Below are 17,906 nucleotides of genomic sequence, written 5' to 3'. Positions count from 1 at the left end.
AAAGGGCATGAAATTAACGTTCAACAGCTGCTAAGAAAATAATTTTCTCAGAGAAGCCAAAGAAATCACAGCACTTCATAATTATTTTTGCTTTACACGACAACTACTGAACATTTATATTTAACATCATTCCAATTGTCTGAAGTAGTAAAAATAGATATTTGAATTCTAACACTTGTGCATCTTCAATATATATAAAGTGACTGCTGAATACAAGGGTAAGACCACTAATAATTCCAATGACTTAAGAGAAGTGTGAAAAAATGCGGAACCATAGTACGCATCATGAATTGAGATGTTCAGAGCTGCCTAATATTCAAACTCCTCTGAGTCTGATACCCAACTCCCTTAAAAATCTCAGCTAAGAATGCTGGGGAAAGTCACGTGAGAAGGCAAGGGCCAAAAAGAAAGACAGAAACAGAATGAACCACATAAGAATAATCAAAAAGCAGGAGCTGCTTCAAAAAGACTGAGCTAGCCCCAAAGAGGATGCACAGAACCCAGCAGAGGCCAAGGCCATCAATCTCTCTGTAACCATGGAAGTTTCCCTCCATTCTTGTTAATCCTGAAATTATGAGAACGATATTTTCCTTATCAGTTCCAAGCAACAAAGATTATTCATGCTGTGGAGAGACAATATATATATTTTTTTTTTTTTTAATTATTATTTTTTTTTTCTGCTGGTATTTAAAGAAGCTTGGGAAAATGTATAAAATGTCTGATCCATTGGCCACTTAAGTCAATAGGAAGACTTACATTTGAGGTCTAAAGTGGCTTGCTACTTAGGATGTACAAGATGAATTTCGTCATGTCCAGACAGATAATCCACTTTTTACATTACAACTATAATGTGTTTTCATATCAACCTTACCAGCTGCAACAGGTAAAACATGAACTCTCATAATAGATACATACCATTTTTTACCTCTTTTCGTTCTTACTGTTGCTCAAATACAGAAATCCAAACGTCCTTAGCACACGCAGCCCTTGATGAAAGGGATTTTAAAACAACAAAAAAAGTTCATTAGAGGTACCTTACCTCTTGATATAGCCAGCTGTGGTGGGTTGTCCTTGGCTGGATGCCAGGTGCCCACCAAAGCTGCTCTATCATTTCCCCCCTCAGCCAGACAGGGGAGAGAAAATATAACAAAAGGCTTGTGGGTCGAGATAAGGTCAGGGAGATCACTCAGCAATTACTGTCACAGGCAGAACAGACCAAATTTGGGGAAAATTAACTGAATTTATTACCAATCAAATTAGAGTAGGGTAATGAGAAAATAAAACCTAATCTTAAACACCTTCCCCTCGCCCCTCCATTCTTCCTGTGCTCGACTTTACTCCCGAATCCTCTGCCTCCTGCCCCTCAGCAGTGCAGGAGGACAGAGTATGGGGGCTGCAGTCAGTTCATCACACACTGTCTCTCCTGCTTCTTCCTCCTCAGGGGGAGGACTCCTCTCACTCTACCTCTTCTCCAGTGTGGGGTCCCTCCCACGGGAGACAGTCCTCCGTGAACTCCTCCAACGTGGGTCTTTCCCACCACAGTTCTTCACAAACTGCTCCAACATGGGTTGCTTCCATGTGCTGCAGTTCTTCAGGAACAGACTGCTCCAGACTGGGTCCCCCACAGGGTCACAAGTCCTGCCAGCAAACCTGCTCCACTGTGGGCTCCTCTCTTCATGGAGCCACAGGTCCTGTTAGGTGTCTGCTCCAGCACAGGCTTCCCACAGGGTCACAGCCTCCATTAGGCATCCATCTGCTGGGGCATGGGGTCCTCCACTGGCTGCAGGCAGATCTCTGCTCCACTGTGGGCCTCCATGGGCTACAGGAAGACAGCCTGCTTCACCATCGTCTGAACCACAGGCTGCAGGAGAATCTCTGCTCCAGTGCCTGGAGCACCTCCTCCCCTCCTTCTTCACTGACCTTGGTGGCTGCAGAGTTGTTTCACATATTCTCACTCTCTCTGGTTGCAGTTGCTGTTGAGCGGCAGTTTTTCTGCCTTCTTAACTATGTTACCCCAGAGGTGCTACCACTGTCTCTGATGGGCTCAGCCTTGGCCAGCGGTGGGTCTGTCTTGGAGCCAACTGGCATTGGCTCTGTCAGACATGGGGGAAGCTTCTTGCAGCTTCTCACAGTAGCCACCACTGTAGTTTGCCCACTACCAAAACGTTGCCGTGCAAACCAACTACACTAAGTTATTCTCATTCCTTTGAAAAGAAATATTATGACTAAGACATCATTTGCAATACCATAATGGAAACCTACCGCTTACATCTTAACTCTCTGTGACACATGCAGTGTGTCAAACAATGGAACACACTGAATCTGTGAACTGCATTAGTCATCCTTACCTCTGATTTTGCTTTTTCTAGTATAATCTTTTTGACACAGAAGTTGTCTCTCAGTTCTCTTAAGTGATAATTAAAATTCCCTTTCAAAATTCCAGTCTCATTACATGCATATGTGATATTTATCTCTTTGGACCATTTTTAAATCCAACATCATTAACACTGCGAACTGATTATTAGAATGTCTAAAAGCATGTGGGGAGTTATTTTTGAGGCTTGAAGAATAGGGCTACATTTCAAAAAAACTTGCAAGCATTTCACAAGTTTTTGTCATCAGCAAAACATGAAACTTCAGACAGTGCACCATGCATAAAGAGCAAAGCAAGAATATTGCGCTAAAAATTAATGAAAGTGAAACATATTGTTTTATTCTAATTAGGAACTATGGTTGACTAGAACGGGAAGGTTTCACTGAAGATTCACTCCAGGGAATTCTTCTACTTTGCTTTTCTTGGAAATATTTCTAAGATCAAGGATGCAATACTCTGGAAACTAATAGAGCAGGAAAAGAGGAAAGAAAGGAGAGGTTTCAGCATCTCTTCACACAAAAGGCTAACAAAAAAAAAAAGGCCTGCTATAAAGCACAGTCATTCAGTTCAGATTTAACTAATTTTCTTTGCATTCTGTGGGAAACAATGCTTGATATAGACTATTAATATGTTTTATTCAAAGTTTTGCCCTGGGACTTCAGCTAAGGTAAATTCACTTTAAAAAAAAATAATAGAGAGAAAGAAAAGGGATTGTAACTCCTCTGGCTAACACCTATAGATGAAACAGTTTTCAAAAGTAAACTGTGCGATCCAGCAGTGGAGCTGGCTGGAGTAATCTGACTTTGGAGCCACACAGTGTAAATTACTACATCTGAGCCAGTCATTCAAGTCTTCCTTTTTTGACATGAAGAGGCACAATTCATCAGACATAACCTAAACATCCTAGGACAAGGATGAGATGTGTGCCATGCTGAGACCTATAGCAGTTAGCTAAAATGTAAAAGTATTCATCAATATACACAGATTAGCACTGTCCCTGGTGTCCACAAAAATACATCAGATCACTCTGCATGTTGCAAAGAGGCTTCCTGTAATATTTTTTACAAACAGCCCTCTACAGTATATCCATAGCTATTTCTTATCTCATTGTACCCTGAGGGTCTCAAAAAAAGCTAAAAAGTGTTGCTGGAAAACTCCCATTGGTTTCTGAAATAACAGGATACAGCTCTTAATCATCAGTTCTGGAGCATGATGAAGGAGAAGAACCTGCACACAGAGATGTGTCAGCAATCGACCAGCATCTTCAGCAGAGAAAGAAACCTGTTTGCATTTACCAAGTTCTTCCAAGGATATCAGTGCGAAGGACAAATACAGAGACAAGTTAAGACATAGGTACCTAGCAAATCAATAGCAGAGCCAGAAATCTAGCTCAAGAGAAATATCTCATTTCCTTTCCCCTAACCACTGATTTATAACAGCATAGGTAGTTGCAGAATAGTTTCTGAAACTACATGAAAATATGTGTTGTGACAGAGGACTGCCAAACTCATAGAATCTAGACACATGAATCAAAAAATTGTGCGTCTTCCTCCTTCTGCCTCTAACTATAGGTTATATCATATTTCCCCCTCCATATTTTTGTTTCTCCGTCTGCAAGATGGTGACTTCCTTCCCCCACCATCTATAACACTGCTTCATTTACAACTGTAACATGCTTTTGAGACCTTTGCATGAAAGTACAGGGAAACATAAAATACTCTTGTTTCTAAGCTTATCATTACTGTGAAACAAAATAGCTATTTCAAAGCCATACTGGGAACATATTATTTTAATTTCAACTGCTTTGACATGGTGTTGTGTTTCTATTTTAGAGTCTTCATGGGATTTACCATATTCTCTATTTATAAGCCTATGCTTTGAGGTTAGTAGCAACATGAGATAACAGACTTCTTACAATTATTGTGGAGAAGGGAAAGGATTAAATCTGCCTGCTCATTTTCTATCTCGGCAAGGATGAAGAAACTGAAGAAAAAAAAAAATTGCAAGGCTCTTTCTTTCTCTCTGGGGAGAGATGCCTCTTATGAAAAGCAGAGTTTTTGGGTGCTCATCTCTACTAAATTGAAGCCATATCATTGCAGCTTCCATTAAGAAGGACGAAAAAAGAGAAAGGTTAACAAAATGAGAATTTAAACTTAGTCAAATATTTCCTTTGGTTTTGAGGCCAAGAAGTTTCTAAAGTTTATTTCTCTTTCTTTCACAGAAGAGAATTTAGAGCTCAGACACACTGACTGGAATGGAAGAGTAATCAGTCAGAAAGAACAAATAAATTTTGTGTCTGCCTCTGTTAGTGGGGAAAATAATTGAAAGCATGACTGCTTATGCGGTTCTTCTACAACTTCAAAAGTGTACAAAATCACAGAAAAGGGAATGCCATCTGTTTGTTGTTAGGGTCATGTCTTTTATTTTCCTACTTATACTCCCACTGGAAGCAATGAGTTTTCAAACCTCCATAATGAAAATGACATAACTTCATTTTTTCTCCTATATTCAGGTTACGGTAGGCTTTATTATGCATCTTCCTCTCCTCCTAAGTTTAAGTATTTGTTAACCAGCACCTTGAATATTATCTATAAAACAGAACAAAAGTGGCAAAAAACGGTCAACACCTTGTAAGAGAAGGAATGTGACCACAAGGAGAAATAGCGGACCTCCCTCAGGTCTGAATGTTCGCATCAAGAAGATTATTAAAAACAAAGCCACTCCAATAACACAGAATGCGCCCTTGGCATAATGAAACCAAGATGTAAAAAAGTGTTGGTGAGAAGGGCAGCTTTGAAGCAGCTGCAGCCCAGGCTCTATAATAATATCCGAAGGAGGATATGCTGGTAATGGAAGTGTGCCTTGTCTAACTTCAACTATTCATCTCAAGGGGCGATTTACAAGGTGATAAAAGGTTCCAAGCTGCAAAAGGTACTTTAGGCAGTTAAAAAGCAGCTTTTTATGATCATTTCTTCTGTACAGTACATGTTGTTTCATTAATCGAATGCTTATTCTATTAAAACACCAACTTTTTTAGCTGGTGGGACAACAAAAGTTTTACTACCATGAAATGGCATTAAAAGCCACAGACTTCCCAGCTAAGCCTTCGTAATGATTCCAACACAGCCCAAGTGTGGCTGTCTCCAGCGGGACACCTGAATGGCATGTCTGCCCTGCTCTGCTCCCTGGCAGGTTTCTTGGCGTGCTTCAGTTCTCAAGGCCACGTCACCCTTCCCAAGCAAGAAAACAGACATGGCACACATGCACTCCCTAAACCAGAGCAAAACAGATGGCTCACATCAAATCTGACTCTGTCAGCATTAAACTGCTCATTAAATGAGCATTAAAAATCAAGCATGGCTATGGCAAAGGCAAAGCTTCCACTCACAAAGATGACCATTCACAATGCCTTAAAAATATCAGCATTTTCATAGCCTAGAGGCCAAAAATCCAAGAGTCACAAGGAGAGTTGTAGATTTAGGGACCTGATGTGTGAACCAAAGTAAACAAAAAATCATTTATAAAAACTTCTGTCAGCTCTCTTTTTAGTTCTTAAAAGAGACTTCCCAAATCAACTCAATTAGGCAGACAGAACTGCAGTCCAGTCTCCCAATCATACTCATAAACTTTTCAGTCAACTTAGGCATGGAAAATGTCCTCCATGTTAGGCAGGAAAGTAGAACAAAACAACAGATACAGAGTCCACATAGCTGGACTTACAGAGTGGGAGGGAGGGAATGGGGAAAAGACCTGGTTGTTTATTTGCACAACAACCACAGAGACCAAAAGGCAATTTAAACTCGCATTTTAATGAACTTAAAATGTTAAAATAGTAACTGTACTAATAAAGGAGAAAAAATGAATTATGATAATACAGCAGTTGCCAGAGGCTTATAAGTCAAAATCCTCACGGAATTAACTTTAAACACAATCAGTGAAGATACATTATAAAATACACACTGGTAATTTAAATTTACCAATTACCCACTACATGTTTCAGAGGTACTGCTGAAGTTCAGGTTGCTTTGCTAAAATGCATAAACAAAGTCCTGTAAATGCTTGTGCAGGTTAAAAATAAGTCAAACTAAATATGGTTCAGTAAATATATCATAATAGAATTAATAAAGTATAAAGGAATGAACGTTGGATATTTAAATATCCCAATACATTAAATAGCAAATCAATAGCCTAACAAAAGACAAACAGATGTTTCTATTTAGATAAACAAAAACAGTGACACACATTTTGTTGTTATTCTGTGAAGTGATAGTTTGTATATCAGTACAGAACACATTTTATTACAAGTTCAAATCCACTTGCAGTGGGTGGATTATCAACAATGTTTCAACCAAAACTGTTGTGGGAAAGCTACACTTGCTATTACCTTACCTGGCTTTGGAGAATCTCATTGAAGTTTGTAAATTACTATTTTGCACTGTTGGCTGACAATATAGCAGGAGACTCAGATTAAAACATGCCATTCATCGCTCTGTGTAACTTGCTTAATTTGTGTGTGAAAGCAACCTGTGTCACAGTAAGAGGTAAAGTGTCATAACTGCTGCTCAGTATTCAAAAGGATTAATTTATACCACAGGGAGGTGGTTACAAGGGATTTTTTACAAAAGCACAACTAACAGCTGAAAAAAAAAAAAAAAAAGAGCTATACTATTTTAATACAAGCTGATGCAACTCTAAAGGTACTTGGCCAGATATAGGATGCAGAGCCTGACCTAGATAAGCCTTGACAAAACTAAGGGGCTACTGCATTATAGTACCCATCAAAACAATCAGCCAGCAGGTCAGTTCTGCCCAGACAACACAAGCAACTTCCTCTTCTAGTCACCAAGCAGTGGTTCAAGCCATGCTGCAAGGCAGGTCTGTTCTCTCAGCCCACACAGCCCATGATGTTCTCCTCCAGACTGAAATCAATCTTTCACTGCCAGCTACGCCTCCTTCTCATTCCCCTATAGCATAGTACAGGGGAAATTCTCACCGGCTCTCTCCATAGCCAAGCACACAACCTTGGACATCTGAGATGCACCGTATACCTTCCTGCACATTCTCCTTGAGATCCCCAAAATGACAGATGCACTCAGGAGCACAAGGAAGAAGTTGTTCATTTCTGACCACGTTTCAAACCACAACTCACTCTCAGTTTTCTGGAAAGTGGAACAGAAAACACCACTGGATTACTTTTGCCTCACTGAACATTAGCTGTTACCATAGGCAGGCCTTCCTCTTACTACTTACATTTTTCCAAGGAATTCCAGAAGATTACCAAATTCTACACATCATGAGTATTCAGTTGACTGTCAAATGTTCAAGCTAGACTTCCCCTGGATGAGATTCATTACACATTAGGAAACATGGAGAGAGTTTAAAGTCTGTCCTCACCTCTCAGATCACCAGCCACAGATGTCTCCACTTTCCAAATCACTTTTGCAGAGGTACAGGTGAAGCAGTAAGCATAGTCACTAAGACCTCCAGCAGAAGTCCTCTCAAATAAAGTCCTAGAACCACAGCACGGCTATCTCATCTCTCATGGCTTTGGGAAGTCATTGAGTAGCTTAAATTAATACCATCACTGAAAAGTCTATGAAGAAGAGTGGAAGAACAGTCAATCAAACACTGGTATCTGCTTTGCAAAGGCAAGAGAGGCAATTTAAGTTCATATGTCTGGACCCCTTAAATATATTAGTCATATAGAGCTTTCAGAAAGTTTGAACACTATAGCTGCTCCTTGAACCTTGGGTTTCAAAAGGTAGATGCTGATTTTGGAAATGTCACCCAAAATATTCCCCTTACCCCACATGTGTTATTCTTGGGAAGAATCTATGAGGTTGGGTTGCTCTCTGAATGTAGCTGTTCTATGTCATTTGTAACAATAAAGAAATAAATAAACTCTTTCTTGAACAAACTTTGGTTTGAGAAATATTTCGTAATAACAACTTAGAAGTAGATTTTTTCACACATTTTTTTCTTGATCAATTATTAGGAAAGAAAACTGAGTAAAAAATCAGTATCTAGCCAAGTTTCTTCTAGCCTATGCTGTATATGCCTTTGCCTGGACAAGGTATTGGTTGCAGTGATCTCGAAGGAGCTGGCTGCTTATATTAATGTTTAAAATCAATTTTAGCATGAAATACATGAGATCAGCCAAAGAAAATGTTTAGAAGGATTAAAACATTTACATTCTGCCAATCTGTTAATAGCTGTACTAACTAAATGTTTAAAAAAAAAGCCTCTTATTTATGCAGAATCAACAGCTCTCTGCTTTCTCAGAAATACTTTAGAGCCATAAGTTGTGTCTTGTTTTTTGCCCAGGTACACAAACAGCAAAAGGCTACTGCATAGCAAATTACAAGACTCATCGTTGCTTTCAATTTCTCTTCTACACTTATACTGCCAGTAACTCTGGTGGCAAAGTTGACACAAGCCTGTCTTAAAGCCTCAAATATTGTCGTAAAGTCTAATCAAATGTAAGCTAAATTAATCCTACTGAATCATTCTTTGACTTAAACATAGCATAAGGGGAAATGATAAGCCTAGACTGTTTTATTATGTTCTTGATTGGTTCATGTGAAGTGAATAAACAGAAAGCAGAACTGTCTCCTTTTCTTTATAAACTCACAAAATACCATAGATGGAACTAGTGACTAGATCCTTCATATTCATTCTCAGCAGAAGCTGAGGAGAATATCTGAGACACAATTCAAAATCCATTCACAGCTTCATATGTTCATGACCTTCTGTTCAAACTAGAAAGTTCAGTAAACCACAAGTGAAGTTACACAGCTGGCAATCTGGCAGGGTTGTTTTTTGTTTTTTCAATAATCAGCAGGCTGGCTCCCTCCTGACTCACCCCACTAGCCCCTTGAAACTTTTTTATTTGTGAAGGGATAATTCTTAAAATATTTCTCAATGGGGGTAATTATTTCCACTTTCTACATGTAATTAAACCAAGGAACAGAAGGGCTAAAAATAAACTTTCAGACTGAATATGATTCTGAATTCCCTAAAAGGACAAGGCAATGGCAGACTGTATGCATTCCCTACCTGCACCTTTTGGAGGTCAAAAATGAACTGGTTTACTCAGGAGGAAGGCAGCCTTAAAGTATCACAGGACAGTATCATAAGATATTGATAAAGAACAAACTACTATCTCTATAAATAGTAAGTACCATGAGAAGAAATGGTGGGTGGGGAAAACAGTTTCACTTTGCAGAAATGAAAATGTACCCATGTTGTACTACCTGTATGCAAGACCACTGCTACTAATCTGATGCCACCTTAAAGCTGCGGGGCCTGTACATGCTGTAGCTAACCCAGGCCTCTGGCCTCCTCTGCCCTTGCAACTGGGAATCTTGCACCACAACTCCTTTTCAGCTGAGACATCTGGGTACCCTCCCTGTGGGACTGAGCAGGGCGAAGGAGGAGGAGGAGACAGAGAATGTCCTCAGTAACCTTTGCTCCAACCTTCATACACCAAGCACCCACTATCCCTCTAAGTGTGTAATGCTAAAATGCACCACCCTCTGGTGCTCATCATTGCCACCCTCTCCATTGCTCAACCAGCTCCTCTTCTCCCGACACCCCAGGACCCACATCTCCCTACCTGGCAGCCTTGTGATCTACTCCAACCTCAGACAGCAGCCTCATTTTTCACCGAGAACTTCAGAAGCTGGAGCTTTACCTACGTAGCAGAATGAAAATATCACTCAAAAAGAAAAAGCAGGGTAATTACATTAAATAACTGAAAAGAACTGAGCCAATCAATGATTTTTTTATTTGTACATCAGGAAGAATTAATTCTATGAATTTAAGGAAGCTGAAACACCAAACAGATAAAATTATCACTGTATATATGGCAATCATATCAACTTCACTTCCACTGGTAAGTATGTTCTTATCCTTATAATGCACACCCCGGTTACATAGTAAGTCTCACTATAATGGACGCTTTCATTCTGCCTATATAGGTATCGACTACATTTGTGAAGAAAAGAAAGCTCAATAACCAAATAGATCTCCTCCTGCCCTGCAGTGAGACATGTTCTGGGGTTTCATAATGAACATGTTGCTTAAATGATTAGACTGTCACTTCTCTCAAAAGATTTGAGGCACTTTATTGAATTTATTTCTCTAAGTTTGAAAAAGCATTGTAAAATTACTTTCCAGCTCATCAAGTTGTTTTGATAATGGCCAAGGTATTGACTTGACTTAAAGAAAATAGTTTATGTCTATGCAGTGAGGGAGGGAATGGTAGAAGGCAGCAGAGCTATAGGAATGTAGATATCATCAGAATGGTTATAACTCTAGCCCCAGGTCCCATCTCTGACAGTGGCTGGCCTTGGATATGTTCTTTATTTTTCTCTAAAGTCCCACCAGAGACAGACACGTGGTGAGCTGTCACACACAGAAATCTCACCCTGCTGATTGAAACTGACTTAAAACTTTGTACTGAAATCATTTCCAAACCCTGCTTTTCTGAGGCTTAGCTATCATTTTGGGTACTCTTATCTATAAACGCTCATCCTCCAGCAAATTTATGAGAATTTTTTTTTTTTTTAGGAGTTCTTTTTATATTTTTAATGGAAGAAACTTCTCCCACTGCCACTACTATACAATTATTTTCCCCAAGAAAACTGAAACATTTCACCTAAAGCATTTTTTCGTTCCTTTTTTTGGGAGAAACTTTATTATTTCTTTGTGTGAACTGACACAAATGTGAAACTACACAAGTTCATTTAGACATTTGTTATATTATTCCATCTTTTTTTAGGCTACATAGACTCTGTTTACTGGTTTTCACAAGAAGTCTGCCTTTTAACAAGTCCGCAACTGTAACAGACTTTCTTGACTGTCAAAGGAAATTGCAGCAACACAATATGCGTGTGATTCAGGACTTATTCTGTGTGAAAACAAGTTATGAACACGTCTCTCAACTGCAGCATATGGTGTTATGTGAAAAGAGAAATCAACACAAATCAGCAATTACAGCAACACTTCAGAAAGCCTGTGAAAAGGGTGTGCACCTACACAGGGAAACCAAACATCTCATAATCTGATGAGGTTCAAGTTACTTCCCAGAGTCAAACTGAAGGGTAATCATCTAGCACTGGCTCATTTCACAGTCAGAATGAGCAACAGACTATTTCCCTCCTGCATGACAAGGGTGTAGCACAGTACTTGCAGAAAGCTTTAAGATTCAATTTCAGGGGCTGATCAGTTGACAGTGAATCATGCTCTCATGTAGGAAACCTGAAACAGGAGCTGTCAAACATCAGGGCATTCACAGTCTGTTGCAAGTGTTCAGTCAAGTCTGATTTAGAAGAAAGGTGTCTCTGTGTCATGCAAGAAGAGCTCAAGCTAACCATAAGGATTTTTTGTTTCCTAATTCTACCTATCAAACTCTTTCTCATGCCATCTTCCTATATGGATCATTGCACCAGTAGAATACAAAGGGAAAAAAGGGGCATAGTTTGTTGTTGTTGTTGGTTTTTTTTTAATAAATGTGAGCCTGAGAAATAAAGCTATTAAGATTCAAAGACAGAAAAAGATGTAACAGATCACTGCTGTGCTGCAGTCTTAATGACAGCTTACTAGGACACTGATATGTTTAGCATAACCACAGACTTATTAATCACATTATCCTGATCACATCTCTATGAAACTGAGAATTATCCCCTGTTATTATTGACATCTTACATTTCAGGAATGGATCCAAAAGAAGCTAAGGCCCATATCTACACAACCTCCTGTAACTACCTCAGTGTTACACAATACCTAATACAAGTTGCAGGTGTACCAAAATTATTCAAGCTTGGAGCCAACCTCTCTCCTTTGCTAGTTGTGCATGGCATGTCAGAGCACAGACATCTGTCTCTGCTTTGGTTGATACAGCAGCCTGAACCTCAACATCCAAGTGCTTACTGATGTGGGGAGTTAACACAGTGCTTGGGAGTGGGAATTCTGAACCCTCCTTGAGGTCTGTGCACCAGCTCCATATCAGGCAACGAAAATGCCTAAAACATTTCTCCAAAGTAGTGACCTCCCCAGCTAGCCATCCTCCCGTCCAACAAATTCAACAGGAATTTCTCTATCAGTGCACTAATGAATCAGCCATTTCAAAGGTGAACATGGAGAACTAGCATTAACACTAAATTAATTGTCTGTCATAGAGACGGTGAATGCTTCTCTTTCTCAATCCATTTCCCATTTCCAGAAATTGCATTACACAGCAGGTATTTCAGTAGAGACACCTGACTCCTTGCCTATGCCTCTGTTGCATTAAACTTCAAGAGAAATACATTGTGTTCAGGTATGTAATTGTTCAGAAACAAAATTCTGTTCAAGGCATTTGTCTCTGTTCAAAAAAGACTAAAAGGCAGTAAAAATGCCGCTTTATGTGCGTTGCTAAACAAACAAAGCTGTAGAAACCACAGAATTCTTACATACAGAAAACTTGACTTTTCCATTAAAAAAATAAAAATAATACCACTGACATCCAGACAGTGTCATTCTATCCACTGTAGTCAAGAAAGAAGTTTACTCTTCATCTGTTCTCTTTCAACAATTCCTTTGTCTCATTATCAGAGGCATGTGGGCAATTTTAATCACATGAGTTATCTGAGTCCCATACTTTGAATTTCAGCAGAATGAGTAAAATAAATTATTTGGTCTTCCCACAGTCTTCTGTAGGTTCACAACTAAGTATCCACCAATATGTCCAAGAATTTACATATAGCTGGAAGGTTCTGGGACTTCGTCGGAAATAACTTAATACAAAATAAATTAATGAGCTGTTTGAGTTCTTCTAACCAAGAAAGTCATAATAAATTAATATATCTAATTAGAATATATTAAAATCTCATTTTGTTCTATTAAAAAAATCAATAAAACTGTGCCAATTAAATTAGGCATTTAGTAAGAACACTGGTATTTTCTTCATGTTTCATCTACTATTTTCAGCTATTAGAAGTAATTTTTAACATCTTGTTGACAATGCTTCTCTCTTGACAGCGCCACAGGTAGTATTAGATGTCAGCTTTCACATCTGCTTCGACAAATCATCCTCGCATTGCCATTTAGCACATCTGCCTTTGCAGGTAATTGAGTTCTCCTAGGAAGCCCAGTACTTCAGCGGTGTGGGGGAAACAGTTTATAGGGTGGAAAAGGGAAAACAAAGGGAATATTGCATTTGAAGCTAAACTGATACAGAGTGTGAGAATATAAAAATGTAATTAGAAAGACACTTACAACCTGTTGTAGAAGCTACACAGTCACAATTTCTAGATGACCTCAGGAGAACTAAGTGGTTTATATCAGTACGCATTATTTCATTAACTGCAAGTCTGAAGGTGGTTCACTGTTGCCATCTATTACACTTCAATGCCTGCTGGCATTGCTTTCCCGTATTGATCTTCGGCAAAAATAGATTTGGCCATACTGAGCAAGAAAAGTCTACTAGCCAATTTCCAGCAACTCTTGCTCAGCACAAAGCATCATTCAGTATGGACAGTGAAGAACTAGCGTAAAACACTATCACTTCCTATATTTCTTATGAACAAATTACAAGCTGCTGTTACAGACATCTCTCTGTTCTACATTTCTTGCCTCTGTACATCTCAGCTTGTTACCTATGCCATCAGAAACATATTTTCTTGAAGGCTGGTCTCAAACACAGAATCAAGATATTCATTAGATGACTGATACCAAGCGACAGAACTGATCAAGCTGCCACAGTACCAGAAAGTTCTGACACTGAAAAAAAAAAAAAAAAAGGTTCTAATATCAGAAAAAAAACCCAAAATTTTCACTTCTACATACAGAAAAGAAATTGCTTTTGTCTAAAAATACACAACATTTTGCTGCATTCCTTCACATTCTCCAGGAAATAAAACTATTATTTCAATTCATCCACCTTTCTGTAAGGAAACCCAGCAAATGGCTACTGTGACTCAGCCCCCTGTACTGTTTGGCTCCAGAAAGACTCACTCAGCTGCTCTGGACAGTTTTTAGAATGTGGGTCTACAAGCCTGTTCAAGCAGAGGGTTTTTATGCCTTCATGTCCCATTCCACAACACCAAAAGCCTTCTGCTCCCTACGTTTTCAGGTTCCCTGATGTGCAATAGCTTAACTGAGAGCCAGAGGTTCTCAAATCTTCTCAGCTTCTCCAAAATAGGCTACAAAAACCTATTTTCAGTAGCTGATTAATAATGCAACTCCTGTTCAAACACAAGTCCTTCCTGATGAACCATTTCTGCCACACATGAAAGTTTTGATGAAATGCCACCTTGAGAATCCCTATTCAAATCAAATCAGAAACGGACGACTGATTTAGGAATGACCTTCAAGATGCTGAATTGTCAGGCAGTTTAGTCTTTTATACTCTCCTGGTAAATACACTCTTCAGGTTGCCTTGTTCCCCAAGTGATCTGTGTTTATTCTCCTTAGTGCAGAATGAGGTGTAAGTAGCATTTAATAATAAATAAATGTTATTGCAATGTTAAAACATCCCATCTTGACATTTTAGGAATAAACATTACAACTGTCCCATTTCATGGCGCCTTTCCAACTGAAGTGACTTTGTAGAATATAAACAATTGTGGTTTTGAAGAGACGAAACTGAAATTAAGTCAACCTCAAGTGATTTGTTCCGTACTCATTTCACCATTCAAAAAGTTACATTTTTTTTATCCTACCTGCAATGAAGAGGAATGGAAAAAAATGAAGTCCTTCCCAAAATTGTTTCCTCCCATTTACAGGACTCTCTTTGAGCTGAATATGGAGTGGAAAGGGGACTGTTCCTGTGTTGTCTGTATAATCTTCACTTTCAAATGCTAGACAGCCTTTGTGATAAGGCAGCTGTCACTTTTCAGCTGTTACAGAGTGACTCACTATGATCCCTGTCTCCCACTCACAGTCCTGGGTTCTTTGCACTTGTTTTGTTCTTCATTTTTTTGTGTTCCTTCATCTGAAATTCAGTCATTTGGACAAAGAACTGCAGGGTATGAGAGAACATAATGCTTCTGAACTATATTTTAAAATTTAATGGTGCTTTAGTGCTTTCTTTCAAACTATGCAGTATACTACAGGGTTCTTAAATCCAAAACTTCAGAAGCTACCACAGTCTTTATCTGCCCTAGAGATTAGCAGCCTTCAGGAAAGCAAGAGAAATAGGACCTGTCTCACAATCATATATTGGTACAACATTTACAACGCAGTATTTAACAGAGACATAAGCCATTCCTGCTCCATATATCATTCCTGTGCACATGCTATGTATTATTAATTCAGGACCTCTGGGACAGTCCCATAAATCTGTATGGATTTGGGGGTCTGGGCTGGGGAGGGGTGTTTGGTTTTTGCAGGGTCTGGTTGGAGGGTTAGAAGTACTCTGTGATCCGACATGCTGTTGTTGCTCCGCTGGTTCTTAACACACTTAATGCCATTTAAACACATTGTAACAACCTGCATGATAAAGCCACTGCTGCAGCAGTTGTCATTCAGAACGTTAATGCTGCAGCTGGTGCACATTTTAAAACTTTATTAAAAGGGCTTTGTCTGCAGTAAGGACCAGAGGGGAAAAATTTTATTTTATTTCCCAACAAAAAGATCGGTAGAAGCAGAAAAATAAATTTGGAACAAGCAGAGATGAGCTCTGGAATTCTTAAAACATACATCAAAAAAGCTTCTCAATTTGGGGCCATCTCTGAGAAAACAGAAGATCAATCCTATTTGTAAATATAAAATAAACAGACCCTGCGAGCTTTTTCCATTTGTTTTATCTCTAAATGAAAGGCATTGAAAGCTAAGATTCACTTGTTAGGGTTCAACCCTCAACGTATTTCTGCAATGCCTTCACATAGAATTTTAAAACTTCAGCTTTGGCTAAGCCTTTAAACTTTTCAGTAAAAAACTATTTGCAAACTTTCACTGAGAATGTTTCCAAAAGGAATAAATCAGTATTTGGGGTGCATAACTTCCTTCCAGTCTCCCCTGCCTAGACTTCCTTCTCTACATATTCTAGGAACAAAAAACAAAAAAGACCAAAAAAAGAACAAACAAACAAACAAAAAAAAAAAAACTGCTGGCCAATTTATAGCACCACCATTAAAAGAGGCCCCAGGTGGACTGGGTATCATTTAAAAAGTTGTCAAGCATTCATGTGGCAGATTTTGGGTACTGAAGAAATGCTGTTGTTTGTGGTTCCTAAATTAGGTATAATTGTTACAAAATTGCAGAAGTAATGATGCCACATCTCCAGTAGGCTTATGCTTAATTGTTCAATGATGTTTTAGTTGATTCATACTAAGTATGCAGAGTGAGCTCATCCTCCTCTAGACACCAGAAAATCACACCAAAGTTACTGTTAAGAATGCCATAACTGCAAGGGAATTTCCCATCTGATTCCATGTCAGAAAAACTGTAAGGAGAACACTCAACCAAGGAGCGAATTTCTGGTGCCAGCCTGGATGAACTCTCGTAGTAATTTTTGCAACAGCTGAGCTGTTCAGAAGTCACTGTCATGTATGAAGTTTCTGTCATCTAATAAGGATGGAGCTCACACAGTGGTTTTTCTCTCTGTAGGGATACTACTGGTATCTCATTCATCCTACTAGTTCTTGTGTTAATATATTAAATAACCTTGAACCAGAAGCGGAACCAATGACCAGGCAGCCAGGAACATGGAAAATTCTTTTTATTTCCATGCCTAAATTATTTTCAATTTCACTGTTCTTTGCTAAACTGAAACTCCACTCAATTAGCCCAGGTTTTACATCTCACTGAAAGCTATAAAAAGGATGGATATTTTTCTCCTTTTAGAAGATCATTACTAAATTCCCTTCAAAACTACAAAAGCAACTTTTAATTTTCTGATGTGTAATAATGATTCACTAATGGTATAGAAAAGGCTATCTCATTTTTTCAAGTCCATGGGATATAAATTCTTCTAGGCCAAATACACACTCATGTTTGATCTAAACAAAAGCATATATGTAAATCAATTATGTTGCACTGTTAGTCCATAGCTTTGATTATTTCAACTGGATTAGCTTTTGATACTGGATGACAATCAAATTATATTTTCATGCCTGACAGGTAACCCAGAGAAAAAATTATATCTTGACAACATTTTGAACATTTGGCATATTTCCTAGAAATACTATATTAAGTAGCTTTGGGACATGTGAAAAGATTAAGGAGTCTGGAATTAACACAAAATCTGAGTAATTTAGAACTATTTTCTGACCTGAAAAGACAAAAAGAAGAAACTAAACAAGATGGAGATGAACAATGTCTGGGATTTTCAGATTTAAGATCCTGGAAAAAACTGGGTAAATCCAAAGTTCTCTGAATAAAGTGCTGCTGCCGGTAAACTTGAGTTCGTGCTGTCTCATACATGGAAAGGCAGGGAAAAAAAAAAAAAAAAAAAAGAATGTATTAATGCATTTAAACATTTTTAGATAGCAGGCTTTTCAGCACAGGTAGAGAGATTGCTCAGATAGCTAAGTTTTTCCATTTGAAA

At 38.7% G+C, this 17,906-nt stretch overlaps 1 long non-coding RNA gene across 2 annotated transcripts in view; it reads right to left on the bottom strand.

The window, feature by feature from the left end:
• Nucleotides 1–15,194, bottom strand: part of LOC139827911 (uncharacterized) — a 47,849-nt gene extending 32,655 nt beyond the window's left edge. For both annotated transcript variants that reach the window (XR_011739042.1, XR_011739043.1), the window contains exons 1-2: nt 15,079–15,194; nt 9,990–10,067 (exon numbers count right to left, since the gene is read on the bottom strand). This is a non-coding gene — a long non-coding RNA (uncharacterized lncRNA). The remainder of the gene's footprint in view (nt 1–9,989; nt 10,068–15,078) is intronic.
• Nucleotides 15,195–17,906: the final 2,712 nt, after the last annotated feature.

Source organism: Patagioenas fasciata, chromosome 4 (genome assembly GCF_037038585.1).
Source record: "Patagioenas fasciata isolate bPatFas1 chromosome 4, bPatFas1.hap1, whole genome shotgun sequence".
NCBI classification, from domain to species: Eukaryota; Metazoa; Chordata; class Aves; order Columbiformes; family Columbidae; genus Patagioenas; species Patagioenas fasciata.
This window is presented reverse-complemented; position numbering and strand designations above follow the sequence as displayed.